The sequence below is a fragment of the Passer domesticus genome, chromosome 14 (genome assembly GCF_036417665.1).
Source record: "Passer domesticus isolate bPasDom1 chromosome 14, bPasDom1.hap1, whole genome shotgun sequence".
Taxonomy (NCBI): Eukaryota; Metazoa; Chordata; class Aves; order Passeriformes; family Passeridae; genus Passer; species Passer domesticus.
The window spans coordinates 14,913,579-14,939,406 of NC_087487.1; the positions used below are offsets into that span (position 1 = coordinate 14,913,579).

Consider the following 25,828-nt stretch of genomic DNA (forward strand, 5'->3'; position numbering starts at 1 on the left):
TGCTGGAGGAGGAGACACTGACAGGATGGAAGGCAGTAGGCAGGAAGTGGCCAACACCTTGCTCAGCTGGGGAGCTCTCCTGAGGGAGGCTGAAAGTGGCAGCTTTGCCCTGTGGCTGGGGCATTTGGCTTTCTCCAGCTCCTAAATCACCCACTTGGAATGCTCTGTGCATCAGCCTGGAAGGGAGTCAAACCGTTTTATGAAAGCTGCAATTAGTGGCTTCCCACAAACAGCATCCAGCACTGACAAGTGGCTGCTATGTAATGCTGTTTATGGACTTGTTTCAGGTAATGGAATTTCATTGCCTTTCAGGTGCTCTTGCCACAGGAAGCACATATATTTTTTCAGCTCTGTGATTTTTTCCACTAAATTGCACAAATCTTTATATTTGAGCAAGTGCATTGGAAACATTTTACTCTTCATTTATTCTGCAGTTCAAGTACTTTGTGAAAGGAAGAATAAATATGTTCTTCTAGGAAAACCGGGGGGAGAAAGCAAAGGGAGCAGAGATAGTGGGAAACAAAACCTGGTCTTCACAGATAGTAAATCAGTGTACATGTATTGCCTCAGTGTGCCTGTGCTGTATTGGCTGGTGATGGGATCCAAAATTCCTCTTCTTCTCCACCCCCAGCTGTGGCAGCTCCCACCAACCTCTACCTGAACCCATATCTGTCTGTGGCTTTCTTGGGAGGCTGAGGATGTGATGTGGAAGAGTTTCTTGACTCTTCTGCAGTTACATGCTAATTGCTAGGCATGTATCAAATCAAGCTGAGCCTCCAAATGGCTTCTTTAACTGCAGCTGATGTAATGATATGGAATGATAGAATCTTTATGGTTGGAAAACACCTCTGAGGTCACCAAGTCCAACTGCTAACCCAGCACCTCCAAACCATATCCCAAGTGCCACATCCACCCAAGTTTTGAACGCTTTCAAAACAATTATGTTGTGTTTTATGTGGGAACAGAGGGCAAGGGCAGGTTCCATTGGATCTGGCTGGCTCATGTAGCATAACATTTCACTGGGATGATGCACTGCCTCCAGCCATCCACACTCCCTCCCCGTGTGGTCCAAGCTAAGCAGAGTCCAGGGCTGCCTGCACTGGCATTTGATAGGAAAAAGTGTCCCACATGGAGGGGAGGGCACAGCCAGCCTGGAGATGTGATCACTTACACCGAGCCTTTAGGTCACTGCTTGAGGCATAAAGAGCATTTGTTAGGAAAGCTGAGCACCAACGTGCACAGCATCCCCTTTTGTTCGTGAGCCCTGCTGAAATCATGAGCCTCAAAGGCAAAAGAAGGCTGTGAACCCAAGGAACAGGTGAATCAAAGGCAAAGGAGTTGCTCCAAGGGAGAAAATTTGAAATCAAGGTTGCAGAAAACCAAAGGATAATTAATGGGATGATGCAGGTAATACTATCACACAGCACTAAAACAATACAGAACTAATTAGCTCAAATATTTGCTGACAACGTGGGTTTTGAGGAGAGGGGGGCATGGGATTTCATAAAACTTAATTAACTCATAGAGTAAATCAGTTTCATTCATTGCCACAACACAGCCAATCAAGATAGGCTTACTGTTTGCTCATTTGGAAAATGATTAGGATTCCCATTTAGACTTAATTACAGTGCAAAGGTTGACAATTATCATCTTTGTGGAAGCACTGGATACCACAGTATCTCAGCTGAACATGTGCCTGTAATTATAGACATCATTTTCTTAGCAGAAAATATAACCCACTTATTACCTGGATTTCGTGTCTGTAATTACAGATAGTAGAAATAAAAGAAAAAAAAATCAGAATAAGGCTGGTGCTGAGTTACTTTGGATCTTTTCACAGTAAATTACTTTGTGCAACTGTTTATCACAAATTAAAATGTTGGTTTGTGCTTTATAGTCCCCACGGAAGGGAATTTGTGGACATACCAAAGAATCAAACCAGCCACGTGGGTCGTGTTTTGACACTGCCAAGAGCAGCACTGCTCAGATTGGTTTGGGTCATAAAGCCCTCCTCATACCTCCCTGAAGTTTCTCGGGTTACACAGGCATGTACTTATCATTGCAGAAGCAAACTGCTGAGAGAAACTTGGTCAGTCACTTTGGAAAATCACAGCTTGATCTGAACCACAACCAAACAGACTCACCCTGCTGACCAAAATAAACCACATTAATATGAAAGATTGCAAGCAGTGCTTGGCTACAATCATTTTTAATCCTGCCAAACAAAAATGATAAGCAGGTAGAGATCCCTCCCTTTTGCCAGCCCAAATCCCTCCAAGAGGTTCCTTCAACTCATCACATCCAGGGGCTGCGCCATGGCTGAGATAAGAGAAAAGGAAAGTTCAAAACATTTTACAGATTTTAATTACAGATAAGGCAGGGGGTAAAATGAGGACATAATAAACACAAGCTCGATTCAGTCTGATTTGTCACCATCCCTGGGCCTCTGTTTATCCCATGGGCTTGTGAAGATGGAGGGAGAGTGTCCTTTGGAGGGAGCAGCAATGCTGAGCACTAAACAAACACCATTACACTTAACAATAAAGTTGAATTAGCTTCTTCCCTTAGTTTTAATTATATTTGTTTCCAAACCATGGTTGGTGAGGTAGAAGTAGGTGAGACTCCAACTTTCCTCTATTTGTTTCACACAGGACATATCTGACCTTAGATGAATGCCTGAACCTCTTGGGGAAAATGGCCCAAGTGACTTTGGCACCAGGGCATCACATTTTCTTGGGCAGGTTTTTGCCTGTTTGCCAGCTGAAATGCTGAGTTTGCAGCAGATAGAGATGATTTGCAAGGAAATAGAAGGAAAGAATGACTTTCCACTTAAATATCCTGTTTATTTCCCATGCTCTGTAGGAAGGCATATACCATTCAATTTTTTTTTTCTATCTTTGCTATGCTTCTCTTGTAAAACTCTGTTTGCATCCAGAAATGAGCACTGCCCCACTAGGAGGGGAAGAAACCCAACTTTATCAGGTCAGGCAATGCCTGTGCACCATAATGAACAAATAGTGTCAGCAGGACTTCAGGGAGTACATTTCTGTAGCTGTGTTGAAAGGCAGCTGGGAGTCTAGAGGCAGAAACGCTTTTTTTTTTTTTTTAAAGGTTTTCTAGGAATATTAACTTGTGTTTTCATTCTGCCTTTTTTTTTTTTTTTTCCATAGGTGTAGATAAAAGAGAAGGAAAAACTTTCGAGTGCTGGCTGTGTCCTTTTGAATGTTTAATGTTCAGGTGCTTTTAATATTGCTTGAATGCTGAGCATTTTGTAAGGAGAATAAAAACAGTCATAAAAATAATACAACAGGAAAAATAAGTCCTTACATTGTTTGAGGTGCTTTTAAAGCTGAAGGCCTTTGCTTTTATTTTGTTTCTTATCCCACATTCACTGGAGCTTTATGTAGCCATGGAGCCTGCGTGGTATTATTGCGTTGCTTTGGAAAAGCTGAGAGGGTGGACTTTTGATGCCTTGGCTCCCATCTGCCTGGCAGCACGCAGTTCCTTCAGATGTCAGCAGAGGATTCTGCTCATCTGCAGGCTGAGGAGGCAGCTGAATCCCTGGAATGCCAGGCACTGCCTGGTGTGACAGCAGGAGGATCCCACATGGCAGCTCAGAGCTGGAGCATCTCGCTCACTGCAGGCAAGTCAGAACAGGGCAGCCGTGCCCCAGCACCGCTTTCAGGCAGGATGAACGAGCTCTCTTTTGAACTGCTGAACTACAAATTCCCCTCCTGGCCCAGCTGCCACGGTGGGTGGGACGAGGGGGAGAAGAAAGAAGGAATAAGGCACCAATAGGGGTGTGCAGGTGTGGGTGGTGGGAGCAGCTGACTTGCCAAACCCACCGGAGTTTGCTCCACCCAGCTGGGCACAGTTGGGAAACCTGGCAGGGTTTGATTGCCTGGTGCATGGAAAAGCTCATTTGGAATGCCTGGTATCTCCAACCAACCCTCAATTAAGTGATTAACTGCAATGATCAGAGGTTCAAAGAAATACACAGGGTTGAAAAGTATCCTCGCTTGTTTAAAAAGTAAGGAGAATTTTTTTAAAAAGAGCCCAAAGAGAGACGAATCCTCTTAACAGAAGAAAGGAGGAGGAAATGAACAGAGAAGAGGTTTGTTAGCATACACCAAATCAGGCTTATTCACTGATTTCATGCAGAACTAGTTGTGCCACTTTGGTGTCTATTTATCCCCTACAGGATTCCCAGATACAACAGACACAGGAGCTCATTGGCACACAGGTATTTGTCAGCTGGTGGTGGAGACTTGTGAGATCCAAGGCAGGAGCTGCAGTGATGTGCATAGTTCCTGCCTTTGAAGTAAACAAGAACTAAAATCTTAAAGCTGGGGTTTTGAGGTTCAAAGCTAACATTATAATGTGTGGTTACAGATCACTGACCTTGAGAAGATGGGGAAAAAGGTTCAGGAGAAAAGGAACACATGCTGAAAACAGCCTCCTGCAAGATTCACTGAGCTACATTTATATCAAACTACTTCAGCATCAGAAATCTTGGGTTTCATTTACTTTCCTCCCTCACCCATCTTTAGTATCATCTTTGTCTTTTTTGGAAAACACTGCCAAAATTTTGTATTTCTGTCTCAACCAGAAGCTATCTGAACCTCCCTGTTGTTCTGAATTAGTGTCATAAATGGAAGAAGTTTTGACTTGCCAATGTGTTTTGAAAAGCAAGTTGATTTTCATATCCTTATCTGAATTCAGCCTGTCTGTGTATGTTAAGTGATTTGTCTGTTTTTGACTTTTGGAGATGCTGCCAACTTAATAGTCATCACCTTGCAGAGGTGTAAACACCACAAGAAGTCAAGAAAAGTAAATTTCTTGTTATAAAGGTTTCTGGAGGTTAAGCCTGGAATAGGATATAAAGTGGAGTTTTAAATTTCAAAGATAAGTAGCGGAGACAGCTAAAGTGTCACACAGATTTATAAAAAAAAAATTATCACTTTATTATAGCCATCCCTCTGAGTATAAAACTGAGAGGAGAGGGACTTTCTTTCTCCCTTTGCTTTTTACCAGAGGTATTTTATGCCAGAATTCTTAGCCGTGCTCTTCAGAGGTGAGAGTGATTTTAGTGTGGTGGTTGTGGATAACTCTTGCATGGAGCAGGGATTTGGTGACTAAGACAGAAGGCCTTGGGTGCACACAGGTCTGAAATTGTAACAGAGTTTGCATTAAGAAAGGATGAGAAGCAATGCCTGAACTCATGCTAAGCTCCCCCACAAGATGACTGTAAAATTATTTTTGAGAGAGATCCAGGTAAAGCTTATGCATAAAAATTAATCCAAGTGCTCAAACCCAAGCAACACATTTTTGATACAGAGCATGTCATCTCAGTGAGCTGGAGAGACGCAAAATTAAAGGTGAAGTGGCCCAGATCACCTTGGCTTTGGTGTTTGAGGCTGTTGAGTGCCTTACTTTGAAAGAAGAGTACAGAAATAAGTGCCTTCTGAATATGGTAATAACTTGAGAGTATTCAGAGGGGATAGAAGATCCTTGTATGTGAAAAATATCCTTGGGAACCAGTGCTAGACATTATGCAAAGTGAACCTGGCAGAAGTGATGGGGAGCAGAGTGGAACTGCTGAACAGGTTTGTTGTGTGTCTTCTGCAGGAGGAAACCTTCAGTGCTGGGCAGAAGGAAGCCTGCAGAGGGCTGTGGGAGGAGGCAGAGCCAGCTTTGCACGGGAACACCTCATCCAAGGAGAGGATCCAAAGAAACAGGGTAGGAGATCCAGTGCTGTGCACTGCACGTGCATCGAGGTATTTGCTCTTGGCTGTAGTCAATCAATAACTTCTCTTCAAGGCTTTCCAACCCTCCCTGAAGGAAACCCTGGGGGTGCCCACTCCAAGTCACACCTGGTTTGGAGCAGGCAGCCCCTGGCAGGGCAAAAAGGAATGTCCAATTTGTTCAGCGAGGAAGTATGTTTTGAATCTCAGTGAAATCTGACTCCCTGGATCAGGAGAGATAGTGCACGGGGTTTGAGACAGAAATCAATCCCCTTCTTGAAGTGGTTGGGAAAAAGCAGCGATCCGTGTGGGAAAGCTGGAGAAATGGCGGGAGAGAAAAGAAAAATTACATGCATTAGTGGTTTATGCCTTCCAGACATTTACAAACTCTGGGTAATGCAACTCAGAGGGAATTTTAGTCATTCCAAGGAGGCTGCATGATTTAAGAGGGCGGGAGGGTTGCAGTTTGCTCTATGGTTTAACCCACAAATAAAACTTCCATCACGCGGTGGAATATCTGGAAGGAATTTGGGGGTGCATTTTTTAGGAGCACAGACATTAATAAGGCATAGCTTTATTGCCTCAGTGACCTATCACCTCAGCATCATCTGGCCCTGTGCTGCCCATGGGATGGAGAGGTTAATGTGTAAAACACACCACAGCTTCAACAGATTTGGAGAAACAAAGACAGTCTTGCGGTTGTTGCACTTGTGATTTTTTTACAGATGACATTGCTCTCTCTGTTCTGTGCCTTGAAGATAACCTACCCAATCCATTTTCCCTACTCTCTGCCTTCCAGAGAGAGCTAAAACCAAGGCACCATGCAGATGAAGGGTCAGTGTCCATCATCAGACCATGATCTAATTAAATTAAAGCTCTTTTATATGTTCCTTTAATATATTCTCCTACCTGTTTCATTGAGTGATATCTTCTAGTCCTTTTCCTAAATAGCTGATACCTTAGGAAAGATCCTAGAGTGTTCCTCATTGTATTCCACTTGCAGAGGCCACTTTATTTTATTTAATACATATTGTTATCTCAAGCTTAGGATGAGTTCTCTCAGTATTTTTCTTAGTAAACTGTATTTAATGTAGAATTTTCCCTTTTCTATTCAATTCCATTCCCTCCTTATATTTCCTGTGTTTTTCACATTCCAAAATGCTTTTCTGCCTTGGTTTCTGATGTGTAAAGATCAGACATATATCAGTATCAATAAAATCCCTCAATCTGTTTTGTGATGAACAACAGATGAGAATGACAGCAGTGAAAAAAACCCAAGCATTCTCCTTTCTTAAAGATCATTAAAAAAATGAAGGAAAAAATGTTTGGAACTGGGATGAGAACTTCAGTCAACTGAGGGTTTAATTTTTATCCTTATTTTATTAGGAAAGGGAAACAGAGGCAACAGGACTTGGCCAAATGAGTCAGTCATCCAGCCTAAGCAGATGTGCTGGCATGATTCTGGCATCTTTCAGAAATACCAAGACTCATTTTGATTGTGAAATACTTGCTGAACTGCATTATCAGAGAGCCTCAAAGGGGTTCATTTCAGAGCTAGTGGTTTGAGGCTCCTCTGATGTGAAGGAAAAGTAGATAATGCCTCATATTTCAATCAGACCATGAGCAAAGACCCAGAACAATCAAATTCAGCTCCTTAGCCCTTTATGCCATACTTCACACCTTTTACAGCACTAGGAGAAAGTTTGAGCCAGTGGAAGCTGGAGCAAACTTTGAGTTGCTACAATGAATAGGACTGAGAGAAACTGGGTTTGGACTCATGGGGACATTTTAACAGCTCTGTCTGATCTACAGGGGGAATAGCAGCAGGATAATTTAATTCCTGTCACTTCAGGAGTAAAGTGATCTCAGTGATGATGGAAATTTCCAAAGCGATGTGCTCTTGCTTTGCTTCCTTTCTTCTGCCCCTCTTGGGACAGCTCTTCAGAGCAACTGGCTCATGGTCCAGGCTGTAATTTGGTTCATGATTAAAGTCCTCCCTCTCCCATGTGCTCCCACTGCCCTCAGCACTCATTCCAGAGGGGATCTAACTCAGGTAACTGGTGACCACTCCTAGCCCTGAATTGCCCAGACAAAGCAGGGAGCTGCAGTGTCAGCTATTGAGGGTAATTAGGCAGCTGATCACAGCTCCACTTCCAATCCAGGCTGGATTGGAGAGCTGGAACAAAATGTGCTCTGTGTGGCACCAAAAGTCAAAGTACAACTTGAAAATACACTGGGGACTGCCCAGCCAAGGTAGCAGAGAAGTCATTGCAGGCTACTAAATTACCTTCAGAAGCAGAGTGAGTGTTGGGTTGATGCCCCACAGCCATCTGCTGCTGCCTAGTAACTTCTGCAAGAGCAGGTTCAGGTGTGCTGCCTCCCTCCCATGTCAAATGCACGGCCTTGGAAAAGCTCTGAAAGCTTTCAGGCCTTCCTTAGGCAGCAAAGTCTGAATATATTTTATATCCTGGTAAGAGAGAATATGTGCTGTGATGAATAAAAAATGAGGCATGCAGAGGGTAGTCTAGAAAAGAATAATTTAACCAGTTGTTTTGATTTTCCTTATGGATAAGGCTGCTATTGTTATTTGAAAAATGTGAAAATCAGCTTTTTTAATAACGTGTTTTTTTTTTTTTAAGGAGGGGGTAGAGGAGTCTGAATGGCAGGTATTTTCATTGTGGCCCTTTTCAGAAAAATGCCATGCAAACATATTTCTGCAAAGAGCACTCAGGGCTTAGGCTGCTTCGACAGTAGCCAAAGCAAGCAACAAAACATATGAATGCCTCCAGACTGCTCCCAGGGTTTTGTTCCACTGCCAAAAGCTGAGACTCACACTCACAGCATGAGGCAGCAAACTCCTCTGGCTTCATGTGCTTGCACATGAAGTGGATTTAACAGAGAGATTGTTACACTCCCCTCTATTCTTCCCTTCTATTTCTCCCTTAAGGTCTTGGTCTAAGAAAATAATATGGAAGTAATTCTCTATCCAGTGATACTGAAGGCAGATGAAACAGCTTTGCCAGTTGCAGCACATTTCTGTCAGAACATCTGTGCTTGTGCACACTTTGGAAAGACCAGTTTGAGCATGTTCCATCAGGATGCTTCTGTCTTGTCCTGTGGATGGCCGGATATTGGGAGATTTCTTAGATACTGTGTGTGTTTCCTGAGGCTGTTCAGAATTCAGGATCAAGATGCTGGAAGGACTTCTGGTGTCTGCTCAGGAGGATCTGGATAGATACAAATATAGGTGTTTTCCTTTCTGTGTCTTTCTGGCACTCAGGGAATTTGGGATGAGCTCTGTGCATTGCTGGTGGGACATCATGCCCTAAGAGACAGATCAATCCCATCATCATGGGACAACCTTTCCTTTCAGCCTGCCTGTTCCCTGAGCTCCTGCTCAGCTAATGGGAGTTAATTGTCCAGGGTAAGGAAAACAGCTGTAATTCCTGGCTGCAGGGGTTTGGTCGCTTCAGTATCTTCATTGGCAGGGAGGCTCACATCAATTCAAAGTAGTTGGCCACTGTTTTGTGAATATAAACCTGTGCAGGCAACAGTTTGAGTTTGCTGTTCCATCCCCCTGGAAGAGGGGAGCTGCTGCCCTTGCACCTTGAGCCCTTGTGTAACCATCAGAGTGGCTCTGATCTGCGTGGACACTTTGATGGACACGGTCATGAAGCAAATGTCAGCACTCCCCTCACCAAATCCTGCTCCCCAGACCATGCAGCAGCAGGAGGTTCAGGCCTGGAGTCTGCAGAGCATCTTTCCAGGATGGGCCTTGAGGAGTGTGCCCAGTATGTGTGAGGAATGTGTGTCTGCTGGCAGACATAAAATCCTCAAATCTATAAATGTGGAAATAGATCATGTCAGAGGGAAACTTTGATCACCCATGTGTAATTTTCTCATATGCAGATGTCAGCTTTCATAAAGCCTATGAGTTCAGTTTCAGATTAATGTGAGTTTTGCCCCCATTTATTTTGCATCACTTAAGAAAGGTTGACTGGGTCCTTAAAAGAGTGTCAGCCCTGATTAAATCAAACTTTAGGAATCATCTGGTAGAACCTGGGCATGTTTCTGTATTTGGAAATCTTCACTTGAACTGTCTTTTGTTCCACTTATGCTTATAGACTAAAACAGGTGGACAGTAATGCTCTGTCATCTGCTATTCTTGGATTATGTGGATCATAAGAGGTTTTAATTAGATGAAGAAATTATTTCTGAGAGTTCATTTGGGGAATTGCTTCTGTGGGTCTCCTGCCTGTGCAGGAGTGGGAGCAAGTTATGAAAGCTTTGGAGCTGTATCAGTAAGTTTGAAGCCTCTTACCCAGATCTCTCCACTTTTCCCTCCTTTTTCTGCTTCTGAACAAAGGGCTGCAGATAGAGATCACAATCCTGTGCTAGGAAAAGCTGCCTTCTGAACACGTTCGTGCATGAAGAATATTTCCCAGAAGCAAATGCGTTTTTCTAATCTCAAGACTTTGCTTTGTGCATCGAGATCAGATTTTAAGCAATAGGAATTCGTTGCCAGACTTCCCCTCTGCTGTGTAGAAATTCTGCATATCAAAGGTGGCAGGATTCATCTGTGCAAAATTGATTTCTTAGAATTTGTGAGGCCAGGTTTTATCCAGCAGCAGTGTGATGGCATCACTGAAGGGCATTTCTCTTGTTTAATGACTAAACTGTCAGAAAAAGGGAGAAACATCTTAAATATGATGACCAAATGGGGGTGCAGGAATTTCTTCCAGGTGTTTCAGGCATCAAACAACTCCTTGGCTCGGTCTGATCAGCTTTGAAAGTTACTGTTCAGGATTAAAAGTGTTTAGATGCTAAAATTTTATGTTTTTGAAAGATCTGTTGTAGGCAGCACTGAGAGCCATCCTGCAGAGCCTGCTTCTCCCATGTGGGCATTTTCCCTCTGACAGCTGAGCTGGCCCCAGCTCCTGTCCCTTAAGTGTCCCCAAGGAGGAATCTCCTGGGTGGGTGATGCTGTGGGTTTGACCCTGAGCATCAGCTGAGGCAGATCTCTGTGCACTGATGTCAAACCAAGTGCCTGCTTGTCTCTGAGCTGTCAAGTTGTCACCAGTAGCTTAAAGAGGCCTTATCTCCCCTGTAAAATGATGGAAATCACAAGATCTTAGTTTCTTATAGGCTGACTTCATTAATTTATTCTTAAACTGAGACTGTCAGACTAAAGTAAATTCTACACAAACATGCCCAGCCATCAGAACCCAAAGAATTTGAATTATCAGTGTATTTCAGATGCAAAACCCTTACTATTCAATCTTCTTTCCTGCTGTGTGATATTAAACTAGATACCCAATCACACTCTGTTAGATTTGATTTATATTAAAATAGTTCACTTGCTTTGCTGAGTAAGCTGCTCCTGTGTCTGGTTCTGATCTCAGGATTTCAGTCACGTAACCTTGAAGCAGATAGAGACCAGTAGAAGAAACTTCTTTAAAAGTAGGATTAAACTTCTTTAGAACTGGAATTAAACTTCTTTAAAAGTGGAATTAAACTTCTTTAAAAGTGGGATGAATTCAGTTGGCATGAGCACAGAGAGCTGAACCATCCTCTCTCTGTGCTTGCATTCATGATTGTTAAGAGGAGATAAAAGGACTTTCAAAAAGGGATGAAGGAGAGATGAAGGAGGAAAATGGGGAAAATGATAGTGATATCTGTGGAAGTTTCTAATTTCATTTTTGGAGTATAAAATATTAAGTTGGTCAGTGATGGAATGCTACAGGCAGAATTATGAATTCTTGGGAATTTATATTGATTCAGAGGAAAATGAAATTTAGGATGTATCTGTATGGAAGGTAGCCTGAACATTTAAAGCAGGTCTAAGAGTCTGTAGATAATTTTGCATTCAAAGAAACAGGTGAATTGTTCCCCCTTGCACTCAAAAATCTCTTTGGGATCTATGTGTGTAAATGTATAAACCCAAGATACCTTATTCACATAATTGCTTTGAACAACCTGGGACCTTCACCAGAATCAGTGATTTACAAAGGTAAAAGCCATGATTCTGCAGGTGTGCTGAGGTCTGTGTGAGATGGGGGACAATTGAAAAATCCCATTCAGCTGATGGCTGTGGAAGGAAAGCCACAAAAGATGAGGATCCCTGACCTAAAAGAAGCTTTTTTCTTGCTGCCAGTGTCCAGGAAATCTCTGTGGTGCAGATGTGAAATTAATTGCAAAACCTATTTCATTGTCCTGCCCTTGGGGAAGCTGTAAGTATCAGCAGCCACACAAAAGAAGTGGTGGGGGGGCACGGAGGACTCTTGAAAATACAAAATTTTATCTGTTCTTCCTGGTGTAGTGTTCCAGTTACTTGTGGCTTCCACTGCCCCAACTCCATGGCAGTGAAAGCTCAGTGCTGCTATTTGCTGTCTGTCCTTAGAGGTTGCAAGTCTAAGGTTGATCTGCTTGGAGTGGGATTTTTTTTTATTGTAAGAGTTTTATTAGCTCACTTTTAAATCTCAATTTAAAGAACAGAAAAAACAATGGTTAATTTAGGCTGTGAAAATTAAGGGAGTTCTTCATCAAGAGAGATGTTCTGCAGTAACCCCTGAACACCAACAGTGCTGACAAAAACTGGACTGCTTTTGAAACAGAGATGAATGAGTGAGGTGCTAGTGCTAAGGAGCTATAATGACCATAATTAGGGTTAATAATTTTACCAGAGATATTAAGCTTTATTAGTACTGGAGGCAATTTCACCCTGTGGTTCTTGGGTCTGGCCTGTGGTGTTGTCCCCTTACAGAGCAGTAGTGTGACTACACTGCTGTTACTCTTGATTTGCACTGTTAGAGAAGAAGGAAGGAGCCAACATATTTCCAGGGTATATTTTATAATATATTTTTCAGATTTTATAGAAGCCCACTGGTTTCCTCCTTCTTAAACACTTTAAAATTTCCTCACACAAAGTGTTGTTTGGAAGCCTAAGATAATTCAGGAGGGAGGAGGTGCTAAGGCAGCCAAAGGTGTGTGTGATAAATTAATGTAATTACTCAGGTTTGCACTATAGCTCACTGTGGGAGCACATGAATGCAGTAATAAAGGTAATACATCGCCAGCATAAACAGAGATGGACACATAAACACCATCTGAGACCCACACTACTTCTAGATATGTTGCCTTGCCACATCTGGCCCCTGATAACAGAACAGAGCTTTCATGCTATTTTTACTCCCGACTTTCTTTTCATAGGACTTTTGTTTGATTTCCTACTGCCTCTCCCTCCTCCTCTATGCCTCTGACTGCACTCCACATGTGCTTGGGCATGACAGTAAACATGCAAAATCACATCAGCAAGGCAGTCACAGAAGGAGAGAAAATGTAATTTTTTTTTTCTATTTATCTTCTCAGATTGCTCTGACTGCTCATGCTGGCTGAAGGACTTGGTTTGGCTATTTCAATCACCTAAAACAACTTTCCAAACTTGTTGCTCTGGTCCTATCTTTGCAACCTCCCTGCAGAACAAACTTCTCAATCAAGTTGTTTTCCTTTAAATCCTCATCTATCTCAGCAACTCATTCTCGTATCCCAAACTTGCCCACCTAACTCATCCACTGCTCCTGTACTGAAGTTTGTAGGAGACAATTTAAAATGAGATATGCCATTCTCCAGGTGTGGGAGTGGTTTCCATTGCTCATCTTTGTCTTTCTAATAATGTTCACTCTTTGTGGGGGCAGATAACCTAATTACAGAAAAATGTGTGAACAAGGTCTGTGGTTGTGTCTCAAGTCTTCCACATTGGTAATGAAATCTAAATTTGAGAGGGATTCTAAGAGCCAGATCTTTGATTTTTGACCAGTTGATCAAGGGACTTGAGGAAGCAATTCTTTTTTCTGCTATGGGATTTCTCAGCTGGGAGACAAACCCCATAAATCACCACAGAGGAATCTGTGAGAATGAGCATTTTCCTCCTGTAAGAGATGTTTAGTAAAGAGATCCCAATGAGAAAATCTTTACTACTCTGCTGTAGGGTTTTGTTCTACTTTCCAGTTGTACAAGTCCTGCATAGTTTAGGAGGGGCAAAAAATTGTCCAAAACCATTTTATCCCCTTTCTCCCTTCTTGCCAGAAGTGTGAACACGGCATCACACTCCCAAAATGTTGTGTAGAGAGACTCGCCACCCACCTTAGCAAATATCTAGGGAGAAGTCTTCAGTCTTGTGTTTATAAAACATTAATAGAAGAAAATTAGTGCTCTTCTTTACTCCCAGAGTGAAAACTTCAGAAAGTGTTTTTAATAATTTTTGTCTTACTGACTGGTTTGCCCTGTGGTGCAATAAGGAGTTATGAACAATTTGCCAATGAAATATTTCATTTTGAACCTCTGGTTCAATATATGTGTGAGTCCATCTGCAGTGGACTACTTTAATATCCCTTGATCTGCAATAATAACTATAATTAAAGCCAAAATGAAGTTTCTATTGCCCATTTTCAAGTTATTTTTCCTCAAAGCAGCTCTGTGTAAATGTTCTTATGAAATATTATGAGCCTGAATGTTTTCAGATGAGAATACCAGGCCAAAATTGGAGTTTTTCTGAAAATACTCCCAACAAAATGCAGAACCAAATGTTTGATGTTTCCTGGGATTCCCAGTAATTTGAGTACTTTATGCAGCAGCTTCTTCAAAAGTTGTTTTGATGTAAATATCCATGGCAGAAGCAAAGTTGTACATCAAAAATATCAGTGAATAATGGATGGAACATGCTAGAGCATAATGCACATGCTTACATGTAGTCTCTCTTGCAATAAAAATGAGCACTGCTCTGCTTTTTACCTTGGTGTCTGTAATAAACACACACAGGTAGGAATTCAGTGAAAGTCCTGTAACTTTGGGTAGCCCATTTTTTCCAGCTCAGATGTTGTTTCCTCTCTCTGTTGTTTTTATGCACTCTGACTAATGAGGACATTGCACATACTCAAGCCTTGGAAGTAAATCTTTTTCCTTTGGAATGAAAATAAACACCATTCACTCTCAATGGTTTCAACTTTTGTTCCCTCTTGTTTTGTCTTTTGCTTAAAACAATAATAATAATGATAATAACAAAAGCCATTTTGTCTTGTTTAGGTATTCCTGAGTCAGTACTAAATTAAGCACAGAAATTACTTTGTATTGGCCACTGGAGATATTAGAAACAGAGAAATGTTTCTGTTCTTGGGGCATTTACAATGGGGTACTGAGAACACAAAATGTACTCAGTTAAATGGATTTTGACTTTAGAGCACCCCAGCTCAACTGGGTTAATGTATTTATGGGATCATCCAAGCAGACGTGCAAATTATAAGTGAAGACCAGCAATTGGAAGGGAAATGTTTGCCAAATTCACACGTCTCCCTATAGATTAATGATTGCAAGAGATTTGCTTTTTAATGCAGGCAGGTGGGTTGGCATGAAGTGTAGTGTTCATGTTAGAAAGAGAGGCAGCATCTTGATGTTATATTGATGTTTTAAAATTGCTTTTCAAAATAAATATTTTTTTCCTGAATGATTTTATGAAATGATAAGTCCCCTGCAGTGTAAGGGACTGGACACAGTGTTCAAAGAGGTCCTGTCCATTGTTGTGCCCACATTCTGTGTGTATGAGTAGGAAAACAAAATATCTCTAAACATAATATCTCTAAACTATAACTAAAGCTTTAGTTATAAGTTTTGAACAAAACTTGAGTTCTGCTCCTTTATGCAAATCTACCCCAAAGGGAGGGAACATAAGCATTGCATTCAAAGTGTATTTGAGTAATTTGCTTTCTTGTATTCTCTGCAAAGATTGCTAAGCTAAAACACGTGGATGGGCTAATTTGTTTAAAATGCCTTTTCTTCTTTCTCTTTATGTTGCCTTGGGCAATTTTAAGCCTTCAAAGACAGCTACAGTTTCTTAGCAGAGTGCCCTACTGAAGTAAGACTTTAATCAAGCTCACTAGCATCCAAATATGATGTGCAGCTGTACACTCTGCAGCTGATTGATTAATTTTTAGCCTTCCTGGATACCTCAGAAAAAGTAGACATACTGGAAAGATGCAAGTATTTTTCATTTAGGTATTTACTGTTCTTTTCCCAACCTTATCTCATTTGTTCTACTGTGACAAATAGGAACAGGGTAAATGGACATCTTAAATCTTGACAGTGAATTTCATGCTAGTCAAAATAAGATTTTGGGTTTTTTTCCCAAAGCCTTAAGGATTAGGATCACCAAAAAAAAAAAAAAAATTTCTATCAAAGAAGCCATTTTATCAGAAATTGGAAAATAATGTTTTGCAGATCAGACTGCTTTATAGCCATTATTAGATTTTTTTAATATAAACAAGGATCTTGAAACTGAAACATCTGTCTTGAGTACAGAAAGGTGGCATCAGCCCCTTTTTTTCAAATTTATCCCAACGTGGCTGCTCCAGTTTGTTGATCTTACCCACCCAGCAAGTTCATTACTCTGGCTTGTCTCTCTCCCCTGAAAGTTTTCATGAGAATTGTTGAAAGGTTTAATTTTAGTTCCGCTGTGGAGTGAAAATCAAGTCTCAAGATCATGACAGCTGGGGCTTTGGGGCTCTCTTTTTCCCTTTAATGGAATGAGCTTGCTGGCTTTAATCTGCTTCCATGGACTGAGAAAACTCCTATGTTCAAACTGGCATTACTGACAGGGAGACAACTCTAGTTTGGGTACCAGTTCTCTGGGACCTGCAATGTGCCTGGCAAGGAAATGTCATCAGGTAGGTTTTACCTCATTTAAATGCCATTATTCCAAGGACTTGCTCAATCTGTGTACCCTGAAGTGGGAGAGACACCACAGAGAATGGAAAGATGGATGGCAGGCTTGGATGAATGCCCTAGTTAGATTCTCTGTATTAGATTGTCATGCTTTTCCTGGCCCAGATGCTAACATCTAACACATTTTTAATACTATTGCCTGTTGAGATCCTATTAGAAAATGATTCAGAGTCTGGAAAAGTTAGGGGGAAAAAAAAGTTAATTCCCTAGAAATAATATGGTCATTATGTGTACACTGAATTCAATATGTAACTTGGGTTTTTTATGGCCTCTCTACCATCCTGCACACCAGCTTTTTAAAATTGCAGTCACATTCATTATGAAGTAAATGCCTAGTGCAAGTGATTCTCAAAACAGTTTATAATTTAAATTCCTATTGGAAATAAAAGTAATGACCCACAATAGCTCATTAGTGGCTTTGCAAATGTTCATTATTTCCTCTCTCTTTGTCTTTCTCCTGGTTTTCTCCCCTTACTAAAAGACAGGGGAGTTTAAAGGTTTAGACTACCTTTAGAGCTATCCATCTCTAATGACCCATGAAAATGAACATTCGATTCCTGAATGAGGAAATCATCATTCCCCGGTGTTTTTGAGGGGATAAGTGTGTTCACTTGGCAATCTGTGAGGAAACTGGGTATTCTAGATGACTTTAAGAAATTATTTCATATTTACACCTAGGGGAATTTTAAAAATTATTCTAAAATATCAAAAGAAATACGGAGAAGGCCGTGAAGTCCCTAAAAAGATGGAACAATTTGGATTTTGAATCCAGGTTGTTTTTAATGATACCCTGGATACTGCCACACTACCAAAGATTTGCCTGGCTGTCCATTGCTTGGAGATGCACAAGGAGAGATAATTCCATGCTTCTAAGGAGAGGCACACAGCCCATTTCCCTGGCTTCTCTGTCAGATGAAAACCCAGCATCTGCCATGCAGATGACCCTTGGATTTCTGGGTAAAATAACACAGGAGAGAGGCAACACGGGGTGGCAGTGACATTCTGCATTGTCTGCTCCCATGAGCAGTATTTAAGAGTGCCTGCTCTGGAATGGTGTTATTCTTAATAAGAGGGTCACCCTTAAGAACACACCCTTAAAAATACCCTGATTCTCACTGCCCTGAAGTCCCCAGCCCCTCAGCATCACTCCCTGTTTGTCTCCTCTATGCTGGCTCATGTGGCAGCATTTGCTCTTGCTCTGGAAATTCCAAAATGCTCCCTGCCCCAAAATCCCTGCAGAAAAAATTCAGTGGGATCACACCTGTGTCCCACATGGCTCAAGCATGGCTCTGCTGTGGGGTGTGCTTGGAGAAAAAATGAGGGCAAAATATCTTATTTATCTCTAGTTTCCCTCTTCCCCAGTAATTATTTTCTCCTCATTAGCAATCAGACCTTGGAGACTGTCAGTGTGCTGCTGATTGCTGGTGGGGGCAGGCCTTAAGGCAAACCTCTTTAGAATATAAAGTAACAGATTGCTTGCTTGTGGAAGGCTCTCGTAAGTGCTCACCAGAAGTTAAGTTTCTGACTGCTTTCTGTGTGTGCAGAGGGATTACTTTGGCAAAATATGCACGAAACAAAACCTGGTAACGTGCTTAAAAGCATTACCCATTGTTGGAATTTGGGTTATTCAGTGCAGTCATTAGATCACACCCAATAATTCTGTAAAAATTGATTTTTCCATCCCAAGGTCAATTCATTTTATTGCATTGCTTCAAGCAGGTTTCTCCAAAGCACAATGCTCCTCTGTGAGCCACCAGCACCGTGGCTGGTTTGCTGATGTTTACATTAGGTCATCTAAGATTTAGGTTTTACTGAGTTTGGACAAAACTAGCTCATTTGACCTATGATGCATTGCTTTTAAAAAATAACAAGAAATGTTCTTTTTCAACCCTCTTATCTGCTTCTTGCTTGAACTCTGAGATCACTTCTTTCTGACTGGTGAGGCTTACTGGAAGCAGCTTTTTCCCTGTGAGCAGGAGAGCAGCTGCTCTCTGCCTGTCTCTGCCTCTCAACAGAGAGAAGCAAAAGGTCAGTCCCCAGTTTCTCATAACTTGCATGCACTACATTGTTTTCTTTTTCAGTATTTTCTCTCTATTCTTATTCAGATCTACTCACCACACCCACTGCGTGCTTGCCCCTCCTCTGGTGTGTACTCTGGTGTGTCACTCTTCAGCTTTGCCCTTCAGGGAGGTGTCAGATGTGATGCTAACCTTTCCAAATCCCAATTTAAAACAATATTATCCTTCTCACTTCGCTCACTATAAACTCACTACACAGTACCACCTGCTGATGGACCAGCATCACAAACCTGGCTTTTATTACCGTTTTGGGCTTTTTCTTTTCAAAGGCAGAGTTGTCTGTGACAGCATTGCCTTCTTGGGAAGGGGTCCTGTGTAAGAGGCAGGAATGCTCTCGTGTTTGTGCAGTGCTTTGGACTCTGTCATCTGCTACCACTTAGCAGAAGGATAATGTTGTGTCAGAAGGAGACTTGTGCCTTAGAAGAAAGAGTGAATAGTGCCCCTTTTTTCAGAGCCTAAAAAGGCAGAAGAAAAAAATGAGAGCATAAGCCAGCAGGCCTAAGGCTATTCTGATTTGCATCAGGATCTGTATAGGCCCTGTATGGCTTACAAAGCCTAGGAATCATCTCCATCTACTTCTGTCACCCACCCCAAAGTTCAGGAATGAAGTGTCTGAATATCAAGGTCATTATACTTCATTAGTCTTCATTAACGTGAGAGCTGATATTTAGTCTGATCTCTTATTTCAAAAGCTTTTACTACTGAGACACCAAACCCCTTTCCCTCCCCAAAATTCAGGAAAGAAACTTGTGTCATTTCAGCTGGGAGCTTTTGCCCTTTGTCAATACAGAGAAATATTGATTGTAGTTTTGCAGTTGTTGATTCTGACTCTGTCATTCACCCCAGAATGTTCCAGTAACTTCTGGCCTAATGAAAGCTTGCAGAATCTGTCCCTTCTTAGGGAACAAACTGAGTGTAATCACAGCCAGATAACTGTCAAACAGAAACGGAGCAAAGCCAAGAAATAGAGGCGACAGAGCCAGATCTTGGTATTTTGCAAATCCAGATTGTCATCTCCTTCAATTATTCATCGGGTGATTAAGAACAGTCTATCCTATGGGCAGTGCTGCTGGGCTCAAGAACTTCCTTTTCACCCACTTTGCATGGTTTTCTCTCTCTTTTTTTGTCTTTTCTTTTTCTTCATTTAAGACATGAAATACTCTGGTGCATGGATTTTGGTTTAGGAAGGCTTGCTTTTTTCTTTTCATTTCATCAAGACAGAGTTCCATTTGTTCAGCATCTGCACAGGACAACATCTGGAGCCCCAGGAAATTCAGCTGCTCTGTGTATGACGCTTAAATGAAATTACTTTTTCATGCACTTCAGAAGAGTATCAAGAGCATCTCTCTGACCAAACAGAGCCTTTTGTTCTCCTCCAGCAAGTGTTTCTCATTAAAAATGTCATCTCCCTAACAAATTGCTTCATTGCCTTTGCAGCTGGGGTTATTGTTTTCATGGTTTTGTACTTGTGTGATTCTCTAAGGGATCAGAAAGCTGGGAGAAGCAGGGCTTGGTTTCTTCTCCCTCTGCCCTGTGTGTGCTGTGCTTGGACTTCCCACTTTTGGGGTGCAGTTTCATGGGTTTACCTCTGTGCTCTCTTGGCACAGCACTCAGAGGCAGAGCTTGGGGCTCAGGCAGCAGCAGTCTATGGGGACTGTCCCATTTCTGTTCACAGGGACTGTCCTGGGGGCTCTGAGCAGCCAGGTCTAGTGCAAAGTGTCCTTGTCCATGGCAGGGAGTGGAACTCGGTGATCTTTAAGGTCTCTTCCAACCCCAGCCATTCCATGACTCTTTCTCCTGGGGCTGTTGTGGTTGTACATGGGGATGGAAGGTGAGAAGAAGAAGAAAGCAAAGTGAGAAATATCAATTTAAAACTGGAATATAAAGGATGGCTTTTAATGAGATAAACATATTTTGTATGAAACTCAAGGTTAGGTATTTTTCCAGGAATTATTCCCAGGTGGAGTAGGTGGGGCTGTTGAGTCTGCAAGAAAACCTAAGTTATCTTTAGGGATTTGGGAACTTTGTGGTGACTTTTCATGGGAAGTCTGATCAGAAATAAAACTAGAAACTTAGGGAAGGAGCTGAAGGAATTCAAAGGGAGAGAGCATCAGTCTGTGCATACTGCACCAAGTCTAATAGTGCAGAATGTGTGAAATCCCTTACAGTAGTGACAACACTGTGCTGAACCTCACCCAGCAGCATAGAACTGAAGGATCTGTATAATTTCCTTGAAGAACCACTTAGAAAATGCCAAAACTTCAAAACACATTTTGCAGGAAGGACATTATTTAAAGCCCAAGCATAAACCCCTCATTTTTCTCACCTCTGACTTTTCAACTAGGATTGCCCCTTTCCTGCATTTTGAAAAGCCTTCCTCCTCACCCCCACTGAAGAGAGATATATGCCGAAGTCTTAAACTCACAGAATGTCCCAGGTTGGAAGAGACCTGTAGAAGTCTGGACATCTTTGAGGTCTAATTTAAATAGCAAGTTGTAAATAATGTAGAAGCTCCATCTCACTGGCTTAAGTGTTCCCTGCGTGTTAACACACCATCTGCTTAACCTGAAATCTCTTTTTTGTAGGTGACTACAAATTACTTCTTAATAATTTCACTGGCCCTATAAACTTACTGGGTAATCAATTTACACAGGCTTGCTGCCCACTTTCACAGTTCTAGTGCTGCTCCCACAGTGTTTGCAGTTTCTCCTGAAGTGTTGATTTCCTGAGTCATGTATTTCCCTTAGAATGCAGGTTTTCAGTTTTTCAAGTGGCAGGAGCTGCACAGAAATGTTGAAAGGCTCATGCCTAAAGAATCATAAATGAGAATGTAAGTACTATTCCATCATTTTTATAATTCTTCCTTATTCTTATTGCTATTTAGCCATTCTGTTGTTTAAAACTCCAGCTTGTCATTCCAAATTTTCCTTTATTTAAGGAAAAGATAGGGATACTTGCAAACAATTTTGTTTTCTGTTTTAGTGAGTAATTTCTTAATGGGATGGTTTCCTGGGTTTGTTTCTCTATTTCATGTGGGACATGAGCAGCCATTTAGCTCACAACCACAACACTTACCTTTGGTTGTCTCGGGCACAACTGATTTAACCAAGTTACCTCTGCTCCTCCCACTTGTAAGCAATGAAAACAGTTCTTGTGCGTTAAATATAGCACCAGGCACAGCCTTCCTGTGAGGCAGCTCCTTTCAGGCTGTAGCAGAAACATTGGGCACCACACCGTGGAAAATAAGTATGTAGCAGTTGTAAATATACATGTATATTTATATATATAAAACAGTGCTAGAACCCACAGTCTGTAATTTGTGGGTGACCTTTAACTACATGAGGATAAATGGTTACAAATGAGGACCTCTGCTCTTGGCTTTCGTAACTTATTTTGTTACTTCTGTTGGTAAATCAAAAAACATGTATATCCATGGGGTTTTTGGAGTGTAACATTTGGCTTAGATTTAAGCTAGGATAACTGAACAAAGTGGAAAACCAAACAAATAAATATGATTATCCTGCAGTGTTTTGTTTTGTGGAGTCAGGTTCTGAAATAAGCGAAGCATGTGGGATACTTTAAGGTCTGTAAGACAGACATGTGCTATCCCCATAATGAAATCTACTCCCTGAATTAGGTCTTTGTGCTGTTAAGAGGTTTTTCTTGTGTTTATTTTGTTACAAGACTGTATTTTTGCTGGAGTCAAGCAGCATGTTAAGCTTGGATTTTCAGAGGTGCTCACATGATGAGGTTGGTGGCGTGGATCTCTCTTCTTGCAGGACCAGCTATGGTGAGGGTATCAGTCTCCAAAACCAGGGTGTTCCACAAGGTGTGGCTTTAGAATGCACCAAGGAGGATTATTTGGGATGTGCACAGAAATTCAGGAATGGAGTGGAAATAAACACATTTTTTACAGGTAGATTATTTACTACAAAAACATCTGCAGGCCTGGGGGGGTGATGGTGGCTCTCTGAGAGCAGCAGGCAGGGAAAGCTGGAAGGAAGTCACATATGGTGCTCCCAGCCCCTACAGATGTTTGTTTTTCCCCTCTATCCTTAAATGCACATAAGAGCTTTCCCCATTCTACTTGGTCACCACAACACAAAGAAATAATTTTCAGGAAGTCTTCCAAGACCTTAAATAGTCAATAACTATCTGGGCTCTTGATTTCTCTGCCTTCATTTCAGTGGGTTAATTTCTCTGTGGCAAGCTCTGATTGTTTCTGTGCTGTGAACCATCTGTCTTTTTCTTTGAAGCCCAGATATTCATGTCACAACAGAGAATAAATGTTGGTCTTCATGAATTTGTCAGCTTATTACCTATTTACTTCAAGATTTTCCTGAGCAGGGAGCAAAATGAAAAAAACCCAAACAACCCAAAACACAAACCAAAAGTAAAAAATGCTGATGGACCATCTGTGTGTGGATTTCCTTTCTTTCATCCCTCTTTCATCCTTCTTCACTAAATCTAATTTGAAATCTCTGCTTCATCTTTTGGGCAGTACCACACACATTCCCTCTCTGGATCAGCCATTTATTTCCTGTTTTCTTAGAGGAGCACAGAGGAACCCTGGCTGGGTAGATGCACAGAAGTCTGGCACCTCTTTTAGTGCCTGCAAAACTGGAAACTCTGTTTGAGAAAGTGTTTTCCTGAGGGTAACATCACAGGGGAAAAGAAAAGCGCTTTTGGTATCTTAGGAGAAGCATTCTGTAGGTAGCTGGACAGGACTGATGATGACAACAGAATTTTAATTTCATTACAGCTTTATAAGCAATTACAAAACAGCCAAAAGCAGTGGTGATTTGTGAGATGCCTAGAAAGAAATGTATCTTTTGAATTGGGAGGGATGGGAAGGGAAAGAATATTATGAGTGTGACCACAGCAAGGACGTGTGACACACTCCAGATCACACCATGCTGCTGCTGCCCTTATCACCTGTCACTGTTCTGCTTTCTGTGAATCCTCAAGTCCTGCATTAAATCCATGGGTTCTTTACACACCTGGGATACAGAAATCAATCTCTGCTAATAGTTCCACTGTTTGTAAGATCCCCAGGCTCACTTCATCTCCCATACAGGTTTGTGCCTCTCCACAACCTCCTGAAGTTTCCCATCAGTATTTTCCTTGCTGTTATACTGAGCTTCCTGATGATTTATCCTCATGGTTATCACAGCAATTTAATACAGAACTGTTGCTCGTGAGAGAAAACAGAGGTCAACAAAAGCAAGATTGGGATCTTTCTGGTTCTCGTCTTTTTTATGGTTAAAATATTTCTCTCCTCAGATGTGAAGGGATGGTGATGCTGTGAACATCATCCTGCTTGTGATGGAAAATGTTTTTCATTGTGTCCCAAAGGTGCTCTAACTGGATTTCTCTCATTTCCTCTGCAAGTTTGTTCCACAGCTGCATCTCCAGCCAGGAGACTTTGTCTCTGGCTTTTGCACTTTTTGTTCTGGACTTTGTGATCAGCGCTGTCATGAAGAAGAAATAAGTTTAACTGTCCAGCCAGAGCAGAGATGGAGAGCAGGTTTGCAGTGTACCAGATGCTGCACCAATTACTCCAAAGATGGGCCCTGAGGACCTCAATTAGGAGGAGGAGAGTTGGAGCAGGTGGAAATTGTGGGCTGGTTTGTTGCTGGTGGAGTCAGGCAAAGGAGCAAGCCACAGGGGAGTCTTTGCTTTTGGTTTCTATTTCTCCTGAGGTGCTGTGTCTGAATCGTGGATACTGTGCACACCTCCAACATGACATTTCTGGGGATTGCAGGTGCCTTTTCTCTAGTTATTACATTGTGTAGTTTCTATTTTTTGTTTTTAATATACCTTTCTTGTGCAAGATTCATAATTCTGGCTTCTGTGCCTCAATCCTCCTCCCTGAAGAGGTGGGAATTCTCATTTCCAGGAATTTGTGGCTGTCTCAGTGAACTTAAAAGCTCACCAAGATTAAGGATGTCTTTCTGCCCTCGCCTCCTTCCTTTCATTCCTTTTTACATACCCTACATTGTGGCAGTCAAGGTGCTCATGTTCAGCTGCAGTCCCCTGGGACCTACACTGACCTTCACTGTGGATATAGTTTCCATTCTTCCCCTTTATGGCTTCAGCACTATTTCCTCCTCTCCCAAACCAGTTCCTCCTGATTTACATCTGCCTGGGGGCAGCTGAATTGGTTTTTCAAAGCTGCTTATTAAAAACTCCCTCCCTTATGCTCTGTTTCCTTCTGCTGCCAGCTGTTTGCCCATGTTTCCACAGAGGGGTGGTTGCACCTTCCCTGCCCTCCAAAGCCTGGCTCCAGCAGTCCATCCCCAGCTGACCCTGTCCCTTCTCCTGCTGCCTGGCCCTACCTCACAGCCTTGGCAGCACACCTTGTTCTCTGAGGTGTTTCAGTTACTGATGGGTGAGTGACTTGATTCGGAGTTTGCTTTGGATAAGCTCCCATAAATTGTAATGCTTGACTGTAGGTTATCCAAACTCTCTGGGCCTCTTGGGACTCTAAATTGGCCTGGAGGACCAGCTGGGAAGGCTGTTTTCCGAGCTTTTGGCACTTCCTGATCCCAGAGAAGCTGCAGATAGCATGGCAACAGGCTCTTGCATGAGAGGTCAGCGTTTTGGCTGCATGTTTTAGCTGGATTCTTAAAAAGGAGTGAGCAAGGAAACAAGCCCATTTAGAGCTAGGTGGTCCCATCAACCAGGTAGAAACACGAGGCAGCTGTAAGGAGCTCTCAGATTCCTTCTGCTTGAGATGTGCATTGCCAGTGATCGCTGGCATTTGGCAGAGTGGGGGATGGAGTGACTGTGCATTGGCACAACACTGGATTTGGCACCTCAGTGCGGTAGCCCAGGGGTAGGACTGGGTGTAGAGGGGATGCTGCACCATAAAAAAGTGGCCACTGGAGCTGGCTTTGTTCAGACAAAGCCCCAGATCTATAGACAAAGCTGTGACTGACAGATTCAAAAGTGTATTTTTGCTTACACTACGAGCCCTCATAACGGTGTGTGTACAAACAGCTACAGTGTCATGGCTAATGCAATATCCTGTCTGCAGGGATATTTGGACGTGATCAGACTGAGCAGTTCCTTGGCAGAGCCTCAGCAGTAGTTCAGTGGCTTTCAAGCCAAAACTCTTGTCCAGATCATTAAGGGCCACTGATGAACCTATTCTCACAGACTTTGTCTATACAGTTTTTAAACACATTAGCACTGTACATTTATAATCACTAAGGCAGGAAGACTGATGGA

At 42.0% G+C, this 25,828-nt stretch overlaps 1 long non-coding RNA gene across 1 annotated transcript in view; it reads left to right on the forward strand.

Moving 5' to 3' along the window:
• The first annotated feature begins 3,735 nt into the window (after positions 1–3,735).
• LOC135280839 (uncharacterized) overlaps positions 3,736–25,828 on the forward strand; it is a 42,462-nt gene continuing 20,369 nt past the window's right edge. Inside the window, exons 1-3 of the long non-coding RNA XR_010347659.1 lie at positions 3,736–4,114; positions 4,202–4,243; positions 4,393–5,739. This is a non-coding gene — a long non-coding RNA (uncharacterized LOC135280839). The remainder of the gene's footprint in view (positions 4,115–4,201; positions 4,244–4,392; positions 5,740–25,828) is intronic.